General features: G+C 32.2%; 1 protein-coding gene across 2 annotated transcripts in view; it reads right to left on the reverse strand.

Moving 5' to 3' along the window:
• Positions 1-17,978, reverse strand: part of LOC106471972 — a 44,258-nt gene extending 26,280 nt beyond the window's left edge. For both annotated transcript variants that reach the window (XR_002613385.1, XR_002613384.1), the window contains exons 1-2: positions 17,033-17,978; positions 14,157-14,257 (exon numbers count right to left, since the gene is read on the reverse strand). The gene's annotated coding sequence lies outside the window, so the exon portion shown is untranslated. The remainder of the gene's footprint in view (positions 1-14,156; positions 14,258-17,032) is intronic.
• Between the last annotated feature and the right edge of the window lie 615 nt (positions 17,979-18,593).

Genomic DNA, 18,593 nt, shown 5'->3' on the forward strand with positions numbered 1-18,593 from the left:
AGTAACTACGTCATTGTTACTTCGTGTAACATGTCAGTTACTACAATGTAAAATGAGAATGTTAAATCAATAATTTACCTTTGTATCCTACCATCAGTTACAGTAACTACTTCATTGTTACTACGTGTAACATATCAGTTACTACAATGTAAAATGAGAATGTTCAATCAATAATTTACCTTTGTATCCTACCATCAGTTACAGTAACTACTTCATTGTTACTACGTGTAACATATCAGTTACTACAATGTAAAATGAGAATGTTAAATCAATAATTTACCTTTGTATCCTACCATCAATTACAGTAACTACTTCATTGTTACTACATGTAACATATCAGTTACTACAACGTAAAATGAGAATGTTAAATCAATAATTTACCTTTGTATCCTACCATCAGTAACAGTAACTACTTCATTGTTACTACGTGTAACATATCAGTTACTACAACGTAAAATGAGAATGTTAAATCAATAATTTACCTTTGTATCCTACCATCTGTTACAGTAACTACTTCATTGTTACTACGTGTAACATATCAGTTACTACAGCGTAAAATGAGAATAATCAATAATTTACCTTTGTATCCTACCATCAGTAACAGTAACTACTTCATTGTTACTACGTGTAACATATCAGCTATTACAACGTAAAATTACAACACTATGCAACTCTAGCGTCATACAACACTATGCAACACTGGCTTCATACAATACCAAGCATCTCCACCTTATATAAGACTGTGCAATTCCAGAATATCATGTAACTACTATACAACTAATTACTGCCATTAATCACTAGAAAAATAAAAGGTTTCTTCTCATTTCTTTATCGTTATAAACGTCAAACTTCAAGTGTTAAAAAAAATAATGTAGTTTACGAAACAAAATGGCATTAGTTACCAACGTAGTCAGTCTTCGAAGTTGAGATATAACAACGTCTTTGTGTAAATCACGTAGCACAGCACAAGTAGGAGCAGTGCTTTTTAATGTAACGTCCCTTCTTTGTCATAAGTAGTTAACTTCCTGCTTTAAATACCAAGCGCAAAATTAAGATTGGAATAATGTACCACATGCATGACTTGCTACACTAGTTGGTTCTCTTTCATAACATTTAAATAAACATTGTTAAAGATCTGAAAAATGTGTTTGTTATTAACAACTCATTACTTTAACATTCTCGTTACAACACTATGCAACTCTAGCGTCATACAACACAATGCAACACTGGCTTCATTACAACACTATGCAACTCTAGCGTCATACAACACAATGCAACACTGGCTTCATTACAACACTATGCAACTCTAGCGTCATACAACACAATGCAACACTGGCTTCATTACAACACTATGCAACTCTAGCGTCATACAACACAATGCAACACTGGCTTCACTATGACTCCAGAAATACAAATGTGGGTCGGTGGGTGTGTTATGCTATGACTCCAGAAATACAAATGTGGGTCGGTGGGTGTGTTATGCTATGACTCCAGAAATACAAATGTGGGTCGGTGGGTGTGTTACGCTATGACTCCAGAAATACAAATGCGTGTCGGTGGGTGTGTTATGCTATGACTCCAGAAATTAGTGTAACGTTAAAATTATCCTAGTGATTTTTTGCTGAACAGAACAAAAAGTTAAAAGGTGCAATAGGCTATTGTGAAAGTAGAAAATGTTTGGAGACATTCGTTGACTTTCTTCATTCCGCCAGATGTAAAATCTTTCTAGAACATTCTGAAAAACAAAATAAAAGAGCTAAGCTTAAGTGTGATGAGTTAAACTGTTCATAACCTAATATATAGATTATGCAACACTATGCAACCCTATGCACCTCTTGTTTTATACAACACAATGCAACACTGGCTTCAGAAATTATTTCTACATACTGTTTTCCTCAGCTTATTACATTGTATATCAAATAACTTGTGTTACCAGTTTCTATTCTGATTGATCAAGTTTGTTTTTTATCTTAATCAATTCACAAATCAATCATTTAACCAGGAAGATAACTAATGAGTGCGTATAATAGAGGCGTCGCTAGGCACTGGCACACGAGGCCCATGCCCCGATTTTATTTCACAGTGCCCCGAATCCCCCACTTGGTGTCTTGAAAAATCCGAATAGAAAACCATGATCGATATAATACTGAAACGCCGCGCCCATAGGGCCGAGTCCCGAATCTTTTAAGCACCTCTAGCTTATAATGTATAATATTGTTTTTGATCATGTTCTCTTAAGCGTAGCGAATTCGAATTAAGAACAAAATAAATGTCACAATTTCATATCCAACCAATAAGTAAATAAACACTTACTCCAGGAAGAATGTCTTTTATTAAATACACAAACATGAAACACACAGGGCACAAGCTTACCGTTAGTATGTAATGGGATCTGCCCTTGGAAATATTTAAGGCAGAAACACAGTCAAACATCATATATATATATATAATCTGCAACCTGGGCCTGCGAGCAAAGAATGTGGATGAGGGTGGTCCTAGAAGCTGCTTGTTTGGGACACTTTCGCAGGTAACAACGAAGGATGGACCGCACATGCTCGATAAGGTTTATATCGGCAGTTGACCTGGTCACGAGAAAGTAGTAATGCTCTTAACTTCAACCCATCATTTTTTACTCGGGCTGAATAAGTAGGATTCCCATTTTGCACGAAGACACTACCTTGTCTGATAATGTTGTAAATGACGTAGGCATGTAGAAGAACTTCCTTGAGAACTGATGTATTAAGCAGGAGTGACCATACCGAAGACACTGCCTTGTCTGATAATGTGGTAAATAGCGTAGGCATGTAGAAGATCTTCCTTGAGAACTGATGTATTAAGCAAGAGTGACCATACCGAAGACACAACCTTGTCTGATAATGCGGTAAATGACGTAGGCATGTAGAAGATCTTCCTCGAGAACTGATGTATTAAGCAGGAGTAACCATACAGAAGACACTGCCTCATCTGATAATGTGGTAAATGGCATAGGCATGTAGAAGATCTTCCTCGAGAACTGGTGAATTAAGCAGGAGTGACCATACCCTCGCTTAACACTAACTATGATCTTCCAGCTGCCAAATAGTCCCTCATAACATATCAAAAACACCACAGGGTTTTGTCGTGGCTTTTAGACGGTGTAACAACTGTTGATGATAGAGTAATCACCTAATCCAAATGCGCCCGCTTCTTATGAACTGCGCAAATGTGGACTCGTTGTACAAAATTACACTGCCCAGAAGAGAAGGAGGGTGTGATAACATCTTTAATACACATTGCCTGGAGTGTTTGGGTTTGGTCTGTTTTTGAATTGCGCGCAAAGCTATACGAGGGCTATCTGCACTAGTCGTCCCTAATTTAGCAGTGAAAGACACTAGAGGGAAGGCAGCTAATCATCAACACCCACTGCCAACTCTGGGGTTACTTTTTTACCAACGAAGAGTGGGATTAAACGTCACGTTATAACTCCCCCAGAGCTGAAAGGGCGAGAATGTTTAGTGGGACGGGGATTCGAACCCGCGACCCTCAGATTGCTAGTCAAGCGCCCTAACCACCTGGCCATGCCGGGCCTGCCTGGAGTGGGGAGTAGCTTACATCTAACTACTCTACCACTGTAGCTCATGCTATGAAGATAACTTTGCAGAGTATTGGTGCACATTTGAGCGTGGGGAGTAGCTTACATCTAACTACTCTACCACTGTAGCTCATGCTATGAAGATAACGTTGCAGAGTATTGGTGCACATTTGAGCCTCTTATGATGTTGAGTATTCTCCACCTCTCACAACACAAAGAATCCATTCTATGTACCTACTGGTTGGCTGTGTTTATATCCCAATTCCAGGTGATAACTACTTTAACAATGTCAAAAGCAAAAACTCAGTTTAAAATAAATCTTACCGTGATGACAATCATAAAAAAGATAAATGACATCGAATTTGTTATTATATAACAACACAATCAACACAGGAAATTCTATCGATCCAATATCCGACTACAGTAAGACAAGAACAATCTTCTTTGTAAGTTTGCTCATTTGTTTCAGAATTTCTCGTAAAATTGTACCAAAGCTATCTAATCATAGTCATCCCTAATTTTAAACTAATACACTAGAGGGAATGCAGCTAATCAATGGCATGAAACAGCTACAAATCTTGGGCATTTCTAATAGAATAATTGGTCTGATTGTCACTCTTATAGCACAACCTCAGCCCCATGGCAATGGGACGCGAACCATTCACAGTCAGATGCACTAACCACTAACTAGTTCACACCCAATGATAAAGAATCCAAGAAAATTCGAAGACCAGAGGAGGATGTTTTGGCGAAAGAGTAAGTAGTCTCTTATGTTTGTTTTATGTTGTCACGTAGTTTTGATAAGGTTCTAATCTAAGCGTATGTGTTGTACTATATTCTTAACCTCAATTTACTTTCTTCTTATACAGCATAAAATAAAGTAACATCACATTTGCCTAGTAAACTTTCTAGGACATAATCGGCCAATATTATATTTTCGATGCTTTTCTCATGTTTTACGAAACTCGAGTGTCAGGTGAATCTGTATAATCGTAATAAATCTCACATTTCTTTACCAAATTTCTATATTAAAACCAATCGTCAAAGAAAAATTTTGGAAGCCATGAGCCAACACCTTATAACAATGCAAACATTGAGTTAAACAGAAAAGAATGCGAACTCTTATTATATCAATATTGAGTTTTCCAACAAGACCCAATAAGTGACAAGATGAATTTATGTTGTACACGAAACTGTACGTTATTTCTTCGGCTATTGTAAAAATAAAGCAGATATGATATTTGATTATAAATCGAAAATTATGCAAACACCTTGAGCTGATAATCTCCGATTATGGGTTAGTGATAGCTGTTGGTGACACTGTCTATAAGAATGGTATATAATTATCAAACTTACTACATTGATACTGATGTGTGAAAAACATAGTCCAACACTTCCACAATAGATGAAGTAAACTGTTTCTGTAGTAGACATGATGATACAAATATAGGACCAATCCAAACAATGAAAACAGAAGGCACGTCTTGAGGTGGAAACTGAGCAACACGGGGTCGAGAGACGTACACAGAAACACATCTGGTAGCACATTACTTCGTACAGCGCGTGCCAACCTAATGATTCACTACACATGTGCAGCTGAAAGAAATACAACAGATCCAAAAAAATAAACGTCTCTGCTCCTAGCAAGATTTACATGAACTTTGTTGCGTTACATGTCTCCAGTTTATGTACATATTTTAAATGGCTTGTTGCTGTACAGAAAGAAATACCTTGACTGAGCATTCATCAAATATTTTGTTAGAGGCACATCAACACGCATTGAGATGTGCACAAAAATGACAATTTCATAAATTCATTGCTGAAACATATTCCCGAGTAGATAAATAACTAATAGATCCATAAATCACTTATATTGTTTATAAAACAATACAAGCAAAGTCACTCAAGTCAAAAATCCACTGTCCGCTGTTTCGTCAGTTGTACGACCTTAGAACAGTTTCACCTGCATTGAACGATGTTTTGTTTTTCAAAATTTCATGACCCCAGACTTTAGTTTAATTTGCTAATTACAGCAATTAGTTAACTGGAGATCTTTTTTTTTTTTCAAATCTTGCTGCTTGGCTTTATTAGGTCAGAGTTTTGAATTATAGATCGTGCGAAAAGTTCCGGTTCTGTTGGATTCAAAGCCTTGTAATTACTCTTTAGTTCCTATTGGTTGCATTGTTCAAGGCTTAAAATTATCAACCTGTTAACTGGTTAATAAAAAAACTTACCATGCCAGCGTTTGAACTCCTATTGCCTCTTCTCATCTGTTCCCCATAACCTATTGGTTACTTCAGTCACGTGAATAGATAATAATTCTAATGATTATATTACTTGACATGAAATTACTAAGCTAAAGATATAATACGGGTAAATTCTGTAAAGTTTTTTACAAAATGACCGATGTATGTTAAAACCAATTTATTTGACAAAAAGAAAGAAAGTGGTCTGCTAATATTCTAATTGTGAAAAAAACGCTTAAAAATTACTTGTTACTCAAATAAACATTATTATTGACGTCATGGTCAATGTTTATGCCTAAGTTTTAAATTTCATGCCTTTTAAGGTGAACAATTTTGTACTGAAATAAGAAATAAATCATAAAATTGCTTCTGAATGTTGTGATATTTGTATAAAGCCTTTACCTGCCGATCGAGACTATATGAAATGCTAAGTGAATTGTAAGGGTTCACTTCATTATCACTACAGTGGTTTGTTTGGCAAGGACGACATACAGGCGTATATCCATTGTCACACAGCTATTACTGATTGTGATATACAAAATCCAGTTATAGTTACTCTGCACCAAAATATAAGAAAAAAATTAAACGTATTAGATGAAGCAGAAATGGATATAAATGAAATCAAAGATTCCATAACCTTTTTCCGGCTCAGTATGATGAAGTATCCTTAACACAAATCAAACTTCCAGAAGATATCGAGGTGTTAAGAAAAAAATGTGGAAGGTTTGAAGTTTAATAATAACTTCAAAAATATTGATTCGAGTTAATATTATGAAATAGTATGAACGAAGAAGCAACTTAGAGATAAATGGAATAATACCACGTGATAACTAAGAATCAAAATATATTTATTTTACAGAGAGTGCTCAATAGTTTCATATATTAAATTATAAAGAATATGAATTATTAATGGCTAATATGATACTTGTTCATAACAGCAAGATTATAGCATCTATATCAGTTAAATATGTTTTGGACAAAGAGAAATGGTTTAGAAATAAGACAAAAGTGGTTAAACAAAATCAAGTTCAACATATTACGAGCAAAAGTAGAGTTTATTTAAATAAAAATCTAATGGTTACTAACAAAGAACTTTTTGGAAGGCTAGAAAATTACTAAAAGAAAAACGTTACATTTTTTTTGGACAAAAATGACAATGTTTTTGCAAGAAAATCAGAAACTGGTAATGTAGTAAGATTAAAATTGGAAAGCAAAAATTTATAATTAAGATGATTTCTCTTTTCTTTTTATTGTTGTAATTTATAGATATTATTCTGAGAAATATTGAATATATTGTAATAAACCGTGAAAAATAGAAAGTATCAATGATGTTGAATGTAAATTAGAACATATTGAAGGTGATATTTTAAATCTGTTACATATGAATATTAATAATATTCAGAATAAGAGGGATTATTTTTGTACAATTGTTGGTGAAAGTTTGATATTGTTAGATATTTTAATAATCACAGAGACGTTATTTAAAAAAAACATGAAATCCAAAATTATAACTTGGAAGGTTAGGAAAAATATATAAATATATATGAATAATATAGGAGGAGGAGGAATTTAAATTTTGTTTATGAAAAATATCTTTAGAAATAGTGAAAGTCAGTTTGGAAGATGTAGAAATGTTATCATTTACTGTTAGGGTATTTGATTATAAGGTTTTAATATTTACAATCTATAGACCTCCAAATTATAATTCCTATCATTATATTACAAATTTGGAAAATTTACTAAATGAATTATAAACCTGTAGGCATATAGTATATCTTGATGACATTAAGGAATAATGAGAACAGTAATCTGATAAATGAGTATCAGAATTTGTTACATTTTAATGGATTTTAGCAAAATATAAATGTTAACACAATAATCAGAGTGGAGACGTAGAAGTTTTTGTAGATTTGATAAGAGAAAAGGATCATTTATGTCATAAGTATAAATGTCAGAAGAAAGAAAGAAATGAAGCTATTTACAAAACAAAGAGAAATTCTATAATATGATTTATAAGAAAGGCTGAAAAGAATTATTATATCAAAAAGTTGCTAATATTCAGGGTAATATGAATAAAACTTGGAAATACATTAATGAATTAAAAGATAATCATGTTAGTGGTGAATAACTTTATAAGAAAATAAATGAGTGCAAACATAAGTATTATAGATATGGTAAATAATTTGTATACAAAAATTATTTATAAATAAGATAAAACTCTAAAAAGTAATCATAATATGAAGATAATAATAACCATTACAAATAGAAATAATTATCTCAAGAGTGTATTCTCTCAGATTAATATAATATATTTCCTTCCAATAACAAATGAAATTATTAATATAGTAAATGTAATGAATATTATCAAAGGACCAGGAATTGATGAATTGCAGTTAAGGTACATAAAACCATGTATTAATGTATTTGCTTTGTTTTTTATTTCAGAGCAAAGGAACATTGGGCTATCTGCTGTGTCCTCAGGAGGAATCGAACCCCGGATTTTTGTGTTTTAAGTCTATAGACTTACCATTTCTCCATTGGGGTCTAATTCATTAATAAAAGTTGTAACATGCCTATTAAATTTCACCTAAGAAAAGGTAAAACACCTGATGGACTTATAAAACCGATTTATAAGTCAGAAATAAAAAAAACATCAATAATTATAGACCTGTAATTGACAAAATAAGGGAAAATATGTATATATCAAAATGTTGGGCTTCATAGAAAAAGTAACATTACAAACAAATGTCAGTATGGCTATATAAAGAATAAAAGTACCACATTACTCTTAGAAAAATTTTCAAATGAAGTGAATTTACAATTAAATAAAGATAAAAAAGTAATTGTGCTATTTCTTGATTTAAATAGAGATTTTGATACATTAACCATAGAATAAGGCTAGATAAATCATACTTGATGACGATAAGAGGGCAAGTTACATAATTGGTTTAAAAATTATTTGAGTAATAGATTTGCAGCACCAAGAATAATTAGTGATACAATAACTCTAAAATAAGGTATTCCACAAATTCCTATTTTGAGTTCACTCATATTTAATCTGTATGTTAATGATATTGTAAATATAGGTTTAAAGAGTAAAATATATCAATATGCAGATGATAAAACTAACTGTAATTCATATTGATGTGAAAGTTGACAAAGAAATCCTACAAATAGGGTTTAATAGATTAAAATATTATCTAAATACATATGAAGTCTATATGAATATTGATGAAACAAAACTTTGATAATTTGCTCACAATATATAAATAATATTAATATAATGTTTCTTTTTCAATGTCATGATCAAAGATGTAATACTAAGTATGTACATTTATTTGTAGAAAATAAGCAGTATTCTGATTCTACTTGAAAACGTTAATACTAAGACATACTTAATGCTTATTATAGATTGTGTTTTTAGTTGGTTTAAACATATAAATGTGATCTGCAATAAATTAAGACCTATTGCAGTGAAGTTATGGAAGATTCAGGATATGTATCTTTAGCATAATCTGTCATTCGTTATAAGTTGACAACATATAGCTCAACAAGTAGCATTCAGTTTCAAAAATTAAATATAATTCAAACAAAATGTTTAAGTTGATAATTTTAGACAAAATTGACGAATTCGATACAAATTTCATACTAACGAATGAAATTATAAAAATATGTATTAGATGTATATGTACTTTATATGTATATGATAATTATAAAGTCCTATTACAATGCACATAACAAAGTATTATAAAATCATATGTATAATACTAGAACATTAGAAAATATATATTATGAAATTCGAAAATGTAATAATAACTGTGGAAAAAAAAAGAGTACAAAATACCATATATAAAGAACCAACTCTCCAGGAATTAATGGAACATTAATAAAATTTCAGATTTAAAGAAAAGTTAAAAGGCTGGTTATTAACTGATATAAATAGACAAACTGAATAATATTAATTGAATGGTAATTCATACACATATGATTGATATTGTCATTAACTTAGCTAAATATCTTGTATTTAAGTGCATTTTAGTGATAATGATGTAATTACTTTATATGATATTATATTTTGTGTTATGATCAATAAGGTCTTAATTTCAGTTATACTCTGATATTAATAATTTAAATATAATGATTATGATTATTTTGTAATGACAGTTTGCATTTATACTTGTTGGGTATAAGATGTGAGTTATAAAAATGGTTTATTGGTTAGATGAGTGAAAGGTTTTCTGTAACATGAGTTAGAAATACAAAGAGTGGTCGTATAGCTATAAAGTATAAGGTCTCACAGGGTTTCATTTTACGTACATTACTATGTAACTTGTATGTTTATAATTTGTCAAACATAGGTCTAAATAGTACAACATATCAATATGCGGATGATACAGCTTTGAATACAACTCATATTGGCATGAAATTTAGCAAACAAATTTTACAAATACATTTTCATAAACTAATGTTTTGGTTAAATATAATTGAAATTTATGTAAACAGAGACTAAACTGAAATCATGAATATTCACTAAGAATTGACAAAAAAATAATAATAGTATTTTTTAGGAAAGTTATTATCAGAAAGTATTATTTTGATTGTAATTGCATATATATATGTTAATATATAATATTATGTATTTAAGTCTAACTATAGATATCTTGTTTTCTCATACAATTTATTTTTATGGATCATTCATTATGTAATGTCTATGATAAATTAAAATTATATATAATTAAAAACAGTTAATTTCTGAAATAATTGTAATATTTATTTATTAGTTTGACCAAAATTCTTAGATTCTCTTGATAACTTTACGGATTTGACATCATAAGGAACATTATACATGTATAATTGACTATTTGAAGTTCGTGATAAACTAGAATTAAATGCATAATTTTTTGTTTTCTTGTCTTTCTAAAAAATATAACTGTATGAATTCTCGATGCCCATGTCAGTTATTATGTAATTACCATGGAAACTTATTTCCTGTCAATTCATTCAAATTTATGTATTATATTTATTGAATGAAGTAATTATTATTACGAATTATTATTATTAGTATTAAAACCAAACATAGAGAGCCTTCAAACCAATTTTGTAATTTATAGTATGAATGTTATAACTTTGTAAATAGTTGCTAATTGTGCTATTTTGGAAATAAATATATAACCATATTGTCAGCAACTCTACGCGTTTCCATACATTTTATACGAAAATGTTTGTAATAAACAAGTATCGGTTGTGTGTGATTATGAATCTGATTTAATAATTTATCACAACATCATACAAATGTGAGATTATGGGTTATAGATTTATATACAACCATCACGAAGTGGTTTTCGTACTGTTGTATTGGTTGTTCTAAGCTTCTGCCTCTCTTCACAGACAAGTGAGCATTGTTGGATACATTCTCAACCAGTTTCTACTTTTAATTTTGACTCCTTCTATAGATAAATACACTTTTCGTACATATAAGTAGGCGTATTTGTGTATTCATCTGCTGGGAAAACATAGGATTTCCCAGGTGTGATAAGGGGTACAGATCCAACCACCAACTATTTGTGTCACTTATAAGCGGGCGCATTTATACAAACTTTTATCAAATAAAATATAGTCCCAACTTGCTAGCGATGCGAACCCTATTATCTCATTGTTTGTGAGGTGGAAGCGTATGCATTGACTATCAAGCTTTATTTAAGTTATAGAGAACTGCATATAAGTCCGCGCTAGGGAATATAACGGAATTAGGAAGTTATATTTTCCAGAACTGGAGCTCCCGCGACTTGTAATACTAGTGAATAACATAAGACATATTACTGCTTTGAAAGACGGTGTTTTTAATTCTATTTTGAGTCTCTCCTATCGTGCATGATGCTAATACTAAGTATCGACCGTAAGAACCTAACGAATGCAAGAAAAGGACGAGTGTTGAGAAAAGCATAATCAACTCATAAAACGTTTTCTGAGAAAGCGATCTATCCGGATGACAGAGAAAAGCCTGGCGTTATTTATGACCAAGATAGTAAACGACAAAACTTGAATAAAAGATATAATATTCGCTAGACATCTACGATGCATTAATGCTCGATTAAAAATCTACTTTTTTTGTATCATACATGTTATTTGTATCAAATCCAGAACGAAACAATGAAAGTGTATAAATACAGGCAGCTCAAAATATATTCCCGAAATAATTAAATGTTTTTATCTAATTAATTTTAGGTTGTGATTCACCCATTAATTAAGCAAAAAATTCTAATTAATAAATATATAAATGAAACTTCTAAGCATCTAAAATTCACAACTGGTCTAATAAAAAATAACTTGGTTCATTTGTGAGAAATTAAGAAATAAAAGGTGCCTATAAGGTTGAAATTCATCCCCGTACCTGATTTCAATGGAACTATCTGGATATCAACTTTTCATTATGTGTTACCTAGCTGAGGTAATTTTAAGATTACTCTATAGATATCTGAAAAACTTTAGGTCAAACAGGGATATTTTCAGACTGTATAAGTAACACCACCGTCATAGTGAAGTCTATCAGATTGATATTATGGTATTAAAGGTTTCTCTTATTACGAAAACGAACAACCAACAAAACTATATTTGCTATGTTTTGATACCACACGTGTACATTAACATAACAGGGGGACACTTTAATCACAATTACAGCTAGAACTTCTCCAGATACAACAAGCTTCGGTGCTATGTTCCAGGAGACCTTGAAATGGAGCATCAAGAATCTCACTGATGTATCTTGTATGTGCAAAGTACCACAAAAAAGACGCAACGTATGCACAACATCCCGATACTCTGACTTAAATCTTGCATTTTAAGCATAACATTCTGTCACAGATTGAAGTCTTTATCCATACTCGATTCAGAGGTGTAGCTTTTGGACGATGTGTGTCTGGTTTGGTGGATATTTGTTTGTTCCTTATGAAGATAAACCTTCATCTTCATCTATGCGTGTTAAGACTTGGCCTATCTTAACTGGTATACTTTAATGCAGAGGTTGCCAAGTTCATCGACTATCAGGCGTGGGAAGTATTTCACAGATTTGGCATCCATCTTATCTAGTCGTCCCTCAACCATCTGCTCCAGTTTGTTTCGGAGAGAAGCGAGTTTCAGCATCCTGTCTGTAAGTATATCATTCGGCATCCATCTTATCTAGTCGTCCCTCAACCATCTGCTGCAGTTTGTTTCGGAGAGGAGCGAGTTTCAGCATCCTGTCTGTAAGTATATCATCACATTTCACACCCAGAAAACACGCAAAACTGAGTACACACAGTTCTGGTGTAATCTCCTTTGTATTTTACCATTTTACCATTTTGGGCATATCTGGAAAATGTGATTGTCCATTCTAATCACTATCTTCAAAATAGGAAGAAAACAACGTTGAATTAAGCTGATTCGTTTTTCTTTTACAACTACAGAAATATAGATATTCATAATGAATGTGCACAAAAACTGTTTTAGTTCTGGACTGTCATAACGGTCGATTTTTATCTTAAACAGTAAAAACACCAAATATGATATGTGTTTTCCATGAAACAAGATCATTTCGACCCCTAATATGTATACATTATTCACTATTTTATTAAACCAGCGCACCAGTATTTCTATCTAAGAGCATTTTTTTGTTATTTAGACAAATTCGATCTCCCAGAAAATTCTGGTGTCAACATCCGTCCCTCTGGTGTCAACATCCGTCCTTTTTTCATGTTTCAAAGTAAGAGAATTAAGTAAGTACAATTGTTTGTTCATAATGAAAGTTTTCTCTTCTCGTTGAAATATTTTAATAAAACTGGCAACATTTAAAACATGTAACTTGGGTTAAAATATATGTATTAAAGAGACTAATATATATATATATATATATTTAATTTTAAAGGGTCTCTTAGGTAATCAAGTATAAAAGTTATAACTAGATAATTATTTAATTTCCATTTTACCTATAGGCCAGGTAAATGCGCTTTTAATAACCTTGTAAACTCCAAGCCTAACGGTAAATGTATGTCATCCTTTGAGTTTAGAAACACTCACAACAGTTTCCAGTTATGTAATTGTAGTAATATTTTTTGCTGGTTTTCTTTGTCTTCAAAACGTATCGTTTATACGGGATATTCCATTGAAATCTTAGGTTGGAACTCTGCCATTCCTCAGAATGCGAACAAAGAGTACGGAAAAAAACTAATCGTGGCAGGAATTTAGGTTGAAGGAAGAGAAAACAACGTGATAGTTGCCTGCTCTTCCCAACAGGGGTGCTCGGGAACTGTTCTCCTTCAAAGCAGCAGTTACGAGCATTGTAAATAATGACAATTGAGGCTTACCTTCTGGTATTTGGATGGCAAAGATTATAAGAAACAGAGATATGATTGAAGATGTTGTCATAGAAACCACGGTGTTCATATCTTAGGTTTGATAGGTAGATCTGCAATAAATAAATATTTTATTGTAAACAAAATGTTTTGTTATTTAAAAAAAAAGTAAATAGACGTAATGAACACTTTTAATTATTTTTTCCAATTACTAACTCTATTTTGTTTTTCGGCAGTTCTGTGATTCAAAACGACGTAAATTAAGGGACAATATTATATTGGGTACATTGTCCCCCTTGTAAATAGACATAATGGGCACTTTTAATTATTTTTTCCAATTAATAAATCTATTTAGTTTTTCGACAGTTCTGTGATTCAAAACGACGTAAATTGAGGGAAAATATCATATTGGGTACATTGTGTCAGGCTAAAAAATATTATTATCATTGTGTATTACCATTGTATTATCATTGTGTCAGGCTAAAGAATATCATTATCATTGGTAACCTACTATCCTGATGGCAGACTAAGGAACATCATGTCTTTGGTAAGTTGTTCTCCTAGTGGCAGATTAATACAATATTATTGTCTTCTGAACGCAGTGTGAAACATTTCAGTTTATTATTCTACTAATATTAGTGTTCTGAATCAATAAATCAATTAATCGTATAAGTATACGAAAAAGAAAATAAGGATTTTGATTTATCCGCGATCAGATTACATGATTCACAAATCAAACAGTTTTGTTTTTAACCGAACCTTCTCAAAATGTTAATAAAATGAATAAAATGTACACATATGTTTTCTTCTAATTAGTCAAATTTGTATTAGATGTGAGTTCAATGCTCGGATCATCTGAAACGCTAACCAGAAGATTAAGAATTCCTACCAACGAAGCATTAAAATTGTTTTCTTTGTTTGATATCAAGCTCGAGTCTAGACAATGGGCTATCTGCGTTGTGTCCATCGTAGGTATCAAAACTCGATTTTTTGCGTTATAAGCCGTCATATTTATTGCTGAACCACCGGGGGAAGGGGGAAGCTAATGGCATCAAAACTTCTTCTCCTAGAATGCCCAGTATCCATAACGTAACAAGACAGAAAGTTTGACTGCTAACTGAATCTTTTGTGATTCAAGCCCGTCAGATGGCGTGAGGAAAATTTCACCAGAAAATTAAAAAAAAAAGATTCTTGGTGATTACTGAAGTTTCATAAAAATGCTTAAACTTCTCCAGTTGGCTTAAAGGTAAGCTTGAGGGCTTATAACTCTAGATTTCTTGGTTCAGTCTTTGCGGAAAGCCTGTTTTGTAGCTTTGCGCCAAAAACAAACAAACCTACAATGTCATAGTGGTAAATCAAAAGTTCTATTTGTAATGTTATTTTCTTTTTTTTTGTTTTCACTAAAATGCAAACTGTCAAAGTATTTCGAAGAAATGAATTCAAAGACACAAAGTTCATTTGTCATTGGCCGTTTCTCTGTTAGCATGTAACGAAAATGATTAAGAAAACTTTATAATGATTTACTTCGAACAGTTCCGTTGAAATGTACAAAAATATCTGTTCATTGCTCAAGACTATCAAAGAATCAACCCTCAATTGCAGCACTTATGCTTTTCTTACGTAGGGTGGTCCCTGTAAAAGCATCTGCGCATGTGTAAAATTATTGGTTCGTGTGCACTTTCGAGTCCAATTTCTGTACTTCGTTTTAAAGTAAGTTTGCTTGATGGTGCTCACGTTATCCCTAACGTAAAACTCTAGTCCCATAAAAATACTCAAGTCATGGCAACAGTACTGACTTCGCCAGTTTACTCTTAGTATTTTTAAGAGTTCTACTAATATGGATCTGAAGTATTCAGCAAAGAATAAAACATTTGTATTTCTTCATGCTGCAGATATCAATAGAAAGTTGAAACGGCTTCAGAAACGAGTTCATTGTTCTTAGTTTATAAAATATTCTTAAGGTAAAATGAAATAAATATTTTTTGATCTATTCGTGTAAGTCACTTATGTATCTTAAAATATATACAGAAAAAAAAGACTGGTGTTTCATCAACAGTAACAGGTTTAGTAAGAAACCTAGAGGCGCATGGGGGATCTGAAAAAATCACCCAGAACTGAGCATCACGGCAGGAAAGACCAGGGGACGACACCCCTGAAAGTTCAGTGATTTTAAAGAAATTTCCTTATATGCTAACTTTGAAACACGTTATCTAGAATACTTTTGTTGTTGTTGTTATCGTTTTAAGTTCGGTTTTACAACTTTTCTTGGGGGGGGGGGAACCCATACGCTCGTGCGTATTCAGTACGCACAATAGCGTCTCTCTTGTAATCTCATATTACTAGGGGTTGATTTTTCCTTCGAGATTTTACTTTAAAATTAAACTTAGGTTACAAGGTTTTAATATTTGGATGGGGCGACACGATTGGTGGGGATTGAAGAAAACACTTCTTGATAACAACAATGAGTGTTGAATACATTTAATTAGTTGCTCAGCAGCTTGATCCTCCAAAAATGATCCGGAAGTTAAATAACGTTGCTGACGGAGTTCGGTTTATTGCTGTTAAATGTCGCATTTTTTTTATTAGCAAAATATGTCACTCTTGAAAGATCGTTCATAAGCTCTTATTTGAAAATTCAGTTATTAAGTATAAGGTCATTAAACACTGGACAGTGACCTATAAGAAGAAGAATCAGGGGGGGGGGGGTTGTTCTCAGAAAAAAAACAATCAAACTTTTTTTTCGATTATAGAACTGGTCGAATCCTTCGTTCTTCAATAATTTAATCATCGTGTTTCGTTACATTTCGAAACTTCGTCTCCTAGGCACCAAACATATAAAGCTGAAGTTAACATACATACACTGTTATCAACAACTATGTTAGACTGACTTAGCCTCTTTTTTGTTCTTCCCCACTTTCCAACAAAGGTAGGTAGTCATTCTCCATCTGGTTTTTGCTCAAGTTAATCTAAATATTAAAAAAAAACAGTTAGTTTACTGATAAAAACAAACTACTTTAGAAAGCTTAATTTCGATATACCAGTAAACAATTTTTGCCATTCTTACTGAAAGAAAAGACCACCTGTTCAATTCTGGAGCTACATGAAGTCTCATTTGGATAGTAGGAATTAAAAACTAAATGACGTTTGGGCTCAAAGGAACTTGTTCGACAAAGTAAGCCATTTTTATTAGAATATCAAAACTCACTGCACTAAGTGTAGACTTTCATAGGTATTTTCATCAAGTTATTTTTTATTCATTTTTTGTTGCTAAGCGCAAAGTTACACAATTGGCTATATGTGCTATATTCACCACGGGTATCCGAATCTGGATTTTAGTGTTATATGTCTTCAAATTTACCGCTGACCCCTCTGGTTGGCTCTGTTTCTATACAACTCTTAATCAATTTATTATCTAATCGATTGTGGATTTTAGTGTTATATGTCTTCAAATTTACCGCTGACCCCTCTGGTTGGCTCTGTTTCTCTACAACTCTTAATCAATTTATTATCTAATCGATGGTGCACTTTGAACCTTCATTCAAACCAATTCTGTTTTCCATATGACAAACAGATTCCAACATTTAATTGATACAATATAAGCGTTTATTTTAATCTAATTTGATATAATGAAAACGTATTTCGCTAATATACAGTAATGACATGGTTATAGAGTCTTTCTTTTTTTCAAGAGAAAAAAGTTGCTCTTACTTTCTTGTTTTACATTACTTATATTTTACAAATCTGGATATATATATATATGTACATACGTTCATATTCAAAAATACAAATGTGGGTCGGTGGGTGTGTTATGCTATGACTCCAAAAATACAAATTTGGGTCGGTGGGTGTGTTACGATGTGCAGCATGATGATCTTATCTTTAGATTGTGGATTACACCTAGGAAGAGTGGTTTGCAGAGAGAATATAATGATCTACGATTCGTGTATATAATTTGTTTTGAATAGTAACCATTTCCTGGTTGAATGAACTTATGAAGGCGTTACCACAGCAATAGTCTTTAACAAAAATAGAAACCATTACATCGACTATTTTTTAACTGTTTTGTTTAGTTCTCGGAAGTAGCATTTTGTGTTTACAACCAATAAAAACAACATTAACAGCAGTCGCTCCCCCTTCCTTGTATTGATGCACGTGGTGCAGAATATGACGAAAAATATTACCGCGTAGTTTAAGCTAACAATAGATCGTTTTCTATTTCTGTCGATAAAAGTGACGACTTATACTAAAAATATGAAATATTCTTGGTTTGTGGGTAGGTATTTAGTTACTAGAGTTCGGATAGAAAAGTTTAATCACGTGCATTTTATGAATACGGTTACGTGAACTAATGTGAAATATTTATTCTGGATACAAAACGATTATCGTGTGATCTGAACACATTGTTAATATTTTCATTCTATCTGCAGCACAACTGATCTTAACTACAAC

The sequence above is a fragment of the Limulus polyphemus genome, unplaced genomic scaffold (assembly GCF_000517525.1).
Source record: "Limulus polyphemus unplaced genomic scaffold, Limulus_polyphemus-2.1.2 Scaffold4996, whole genome shotgun sequence".
Classification (NCBI taxonomy): domain Eukaryota; kingdom Metazoa; phylum Arthropoda; class Merostomata; order Xiphosura; family Limulidae; genus Limulus; species Limulus polyphemus.